Below are 4,804 nucleotides of genomic sequence, written 5' to 3'. Positions count from 1 at the left end.
CTTAAATCATATACTCTATATCTTTTCTACGCAATCCTCTCTTGAAGATTATCTCGGCAAATCGACGTAACTCACATGCTCTATACAAATTAAGTCTCAACATTAGCAAGAAATTCGTTAAACCAGCTGTCAATGTAGATCTTCGATGCAGAGAGGCCAGTTCAAGAATAAGTCAGTCGTGTGGGACTAATATCTAAAAGTGCTTAACTTAATGAAAATCATTAGAGAGTTATATTAGATTTGCAACAAGAACTTCTGCGAATTTGTATAACCGGAAATCGAATCTGATCATATCTTTTCAAATACTTGGAACTAAAAGAAGAATATGTTTAAGTTCAATTCACTTGGGAATGGCATGTGATGTGAGTATCCGGAGTACTTGTTACAAAAAATTTAACTTGATATATACCATGTCACACATTCAACAAAACGACATTAATAAAAAGACATCTATTCAATTTTTAAATTTGTTTCTCGAATAAAATTTTATCAAATTAGCCCTTCATAATATACGAACATTGAAATAAAAAAGAGTGTCGACGAAAAGAAAAAGTATAAGAAAAAGAAAAGTGTTGAAAATGGAAAGCCCATAGCTAGAGAGGTATGTGTGTATGGGGGGTCACATTTCACAGAACTCCCACGTTTCACCTATATATATACACACACACATATTCCATATTACATATCTATGTATATATATAGCCCTCAACACTCTCTCTTCCTCCAATACTCAAATCTCCTCTCTCTCTCTCTCACTTATTCAACCAAACAAAACTCAAACTCATTCATTGAAAAAACCTACACACATATACATTATACATATAAAATAGAAAATAGCTGTGAGAGCCTATAACAACGCTTAGGTCAGCTCAAATTGAAAAGAAACAACACACAATGGCAGAGTTTCCGCCGAGTTCCGAGTCGGAGGACTCACCGTCGCCGTCGTCTTCGTGCTCCTCGGAGACGGAAGCCGAACGGAAACGGCCGGGGAAGAGAGCGAGAGAAGGCAATATAAATACTAATAATAACAGCAAACACCCTTCGTACAGAGGCGTGAGGATGAGAACTTGGGGAAAATGGGTTTCGGAGATCCGAGAGCCGCGGAAGAAGAATCGGATCTGGCTCGGAACCTTCTCGACGCCGGAGATGGCGGCCAGGGCTCACGACGTGGCGGCTCTCACAATCAAAGGCTCGTCGGCGATCCTCAACTTCCCCGACCTCGCCGCCTCTCTCCCCCGCCCCGACTCCAACTCTCCCCGCGACGTCCAGGCCGCCGCCGCAAAAGCCGCCGCCATGGATCCTTCTCCGGCCGAACCTTCCTCCGCCGCGGCGGAGGAGGACCTCTGCCAGATCGTGGAGCTCCCGAGCCTCGGAGACGAGAGGTACGACTCGCCGGAGGATTTCGCCGCCGACGCCTGGTTCTTCTACCCGCAGCATTTCGAGTTCGAGGATTACTACGGTGACGTCAGCATTCCGGCGATGTCGTCGTCGGATCAGTCTTTGTTTGATGCTAATAACTTACTGTGGCAACATTGATTGATTCCACGCACACACAAAAAAAAAGAAAAAAAGAAAAAAAGAGCACTGTGTTTGGCTTAGTTTGTGTTGTCATCAGTGATGCTTCTTCTTTTCTTTTTTTTTTCTTTTCCTTTTTTTTTTTTTTATAACTTTCTTTCTAAAATACGTTTCTTGTTTATCAAGTTTGTTTGGAGAAGAGGGGGAAGAAGGAGAATCAAAGTAAGTAGTGTAGTAGTGTTTGGCTTTTTTTCTTTCTTCTTCCTTTTTTCCTTTTTTTTTTTTTTTTTTATTTCTTTCTCTTTGAAGTAAGTAAGGAAGTAAGTATAAGTCATATATTATTATTGTTGTTGTTGTTGTTCCATCTTCTTCTTCTACACACAAAGTGATTAATTTTTGCAGAGTTTCTTGTTGTTACTTTTCCTTTTTTTTTAACCTTTTTTGAAATACAAATTTTCTAGTGTGTTAATCATAAAGGGAGGTTTTTTTTTCCTTCAAGGTTTTATCTTGGTATCTATCTACTACGAAGTGGAAAATAAAGAGAGTAATTTTTAATGGCAGATGGGGTTCGATTTTCAATAATTCTTAATACTTATTTAATTCATGGAATTTGTAACATAATCAAAATGCAACATGGGTTTTAGCATTTGCACATTTATGAATCTTTTGACTTTGGAACTTAAACCCTGAACCATAGATTGTGACACACTCACCGACCCTCCAATTTTTTTCCGTATTATTACAACTAGAAAGTTTACAAACCTGTATGTACGGATACTATATATCAAACTTAACCAACCAATGCATGGCAAATTAAATGTTGGGGTTTATGGGTTGCGAAAAATGGTTCAATTAGTAAAGATAATTTTTTTATATTTGAAATTATAGGTTAAATTAAATGAAAATTAATTTTATGTGCGACTATAGGTTAAATTATTTTTTCTGTCTGAAATTAATTTTAAGATTACTTGTATTTTTTTTAACCAAATTACCATTAAAAATAATTTAAAAAAATATACATAAGTCTCTTATTGCACTTCATAGTACCTCATCATTCGGTATTGTACTCTGCTTTGTGGAAGAAAAAAAAAATTAAAAGCCACATGAGGTTTTGTGAGGTGCTATGAAGTATGAACTATTAGAGGATTTTATTAGTTTTTAAGTGTGAATTAACAAACAAAAAAATGTATTCAAAATTTATGCAATTTTAAGCATACAAAATTTATTTAACTTATTACTATATATATAGCTTATATGAAATTTCTTTGGGTTAATAACGCATAAATAAAAAAGACACCCCCCTCCAAATAACTTCAATAAAATCCTTCTGTAAAATATAATTGTATGAATATGAATGATACAATTATATTGGGACATGTGTATTGTATTTTTAAAAAAATTTGGCTCATGTTTGATGGTGATACATGAAATACAAAATATCTTCTGAAAACTAAGCATGAATTGTATGGTACCTGATGAATCCAAGCATAAGCACTTGGGGAAAAAAATGTACATGTTGTTTTCAAGGATTCTTATTTACATGTAGGCAATATAATTATTACAATATATTATTATTATTTCGAAGATGTTTTTAGATTCTTGTTTATATAAGTCTTTTTAAAAATTTATTTTTATGTTTGTCTGTTGGGAAAGCTTATTCCCAATGACAGTTGCGCTTCAACAACCATATATTTGCGAGGTCCATTTTTTTTTAATAATATCTGACTATACCAGTATTATTTTAAATATATTTTTCCTACGCTTAGCACAGGTGTGTATGTATAAACTGCATAATCTTATAAATATGAGTATATTTTTCCTAACACGCTTAGCACCGGTGTCTATGTTTATAATGCAATTAAGAAATAATGGAAAGGTTGGTCGTACATCATTCCTATTGACTCTCTGATTTAGGGATTTCGTCGCTCATTAAAAGCTTGATTGTCTTTGCTCTTAGAATCATAATTGACTATCCTTCAAATGGTGGTTGGATTTAATATTTCAATTAGTTCTTTTTCTTTGCTTAATTCACTGGATTGGTTTATTAAGTAGAAAAGATTTGCTTTGCTGAGTCTCAGATTAAATAACTAACAAAAAATAATAAATAATTAACGTGGTTTATGCATGCAATTACTTAATAAGTTAAATTCCAAAATTTATTAATACCTACCTACCCACCTGAGGTATACAAAGCCTGATTATTTAAGTCAGGTAACAACTAATATTGATGCTAATTCAACTATCTTTTCAATTGCCAGCAAGATAAGCCTAATAAATTTAACTTGGTTTCGTTTCAATTCAAGAGCTGTGACAGTCTATTAGAATGTGAAAGTAATGGTCAAAAAGCAAATGTTAATTTCTGAAAACGACCGCAAAAACCATTTCCATATACCGTTAAAAACCCACTTGTATGCAATATCTACAATTATACATAAATAAAGAAAGTGCTTATTATTAGTGAGCCAATTTGTTTTCCATCTATGCCAACGGAATGTCATTTTCCCTTAAAAGAATATGTTACTCGGTCCATTTTGCCTAAAGATGCAAATTCGGTTAAACTAATCTTTTTGATTTATTTTTTAACCTAAATTAACCGGTTAAAATTAACCGAACGGTTAATTTTAACCGCGATTTCGGTTAAAATTAACCGTTCGGTTAATTTTAACCGGTTAATTTTCGGTTAACCTAGATTATAAGACTTATTAAATAAAAAAAATAAAATATATTATTTTTCAAATTAAATTAATTAATTTAACTTTAATTATAATTAATAATATCTATTAACAAAATTTAATTTAGTTAAACTGAAATTTATTAAAATTTTTATACGAATTTATAATAATTTTTAAAAAATTAATTATATCAATTTACTAATTAATTTAATTATAATGAAATTAAATGCATTAATTTCTTAAATAAATTTAAATATTAAATAAAATATATTAAAACAATTCGGTTAATTCGGTTAATTTCGGTTAACCTAATTAAAAAAAATCGGTTAAACGGTTAACCTTTAACCTAAATTTTCGGTTAAAGGTTAACCTAAGTTAATTGAATCTCTTCTTTTTTTGCCCCTTCACTATGTTAGTAATTGCCTAGTTGAGATGACCCTATTAACTTTTATTTTATGGTCAACCATTTTATAACATGAAAAAAATAGATTAATATGAATCAATTAGTTTTTACATAAATAACAATCTTTTATGTGAAAAATAAACATTTTTTTTTAGAGATTTTGGACATTTTTAAATAGTTAATCGAGATTTATTATTTTTATGAGATTTTGATT

At 32.0% G+C, this 4,804-nt stretch overlaps 1 pseudogene; it reads left to right on the top strand.

Annotated features, from left to right (window-relative positions):
• The first annotated feature begins 686 nt into the window (after positions 1 to 686).
• On the top strand, positions 687 to 1,918 carry LOC149400792 (dehydration-responsive element-binding protein 3 pseudogene; annotated as a pseudogene).
• The last annotated feature ends 2,886 nt before the right edge of the window (positions 1,919 to 4,804 follow it).

Source organism: Urtica dioica, chromosome 4 (genome assembly GCF_054948205.1).
Source record: "Urtica dioica subsp. dioica isolate 48M chromosome 4, U.dioica_male_clone48M_v1_H2, whole genome shotgun sequence".
Lineage (NCBI taxonomy): Eukaryota > Viridiplantae > Streptophyta > Magnoliopsida > Rosales > Urticaceae > Urtica > Urtica dioica.
Note: the sequence above shows the minus strand (reverse complement) of the source record. Positions and strands in the feature narration are given on the sequence as shown.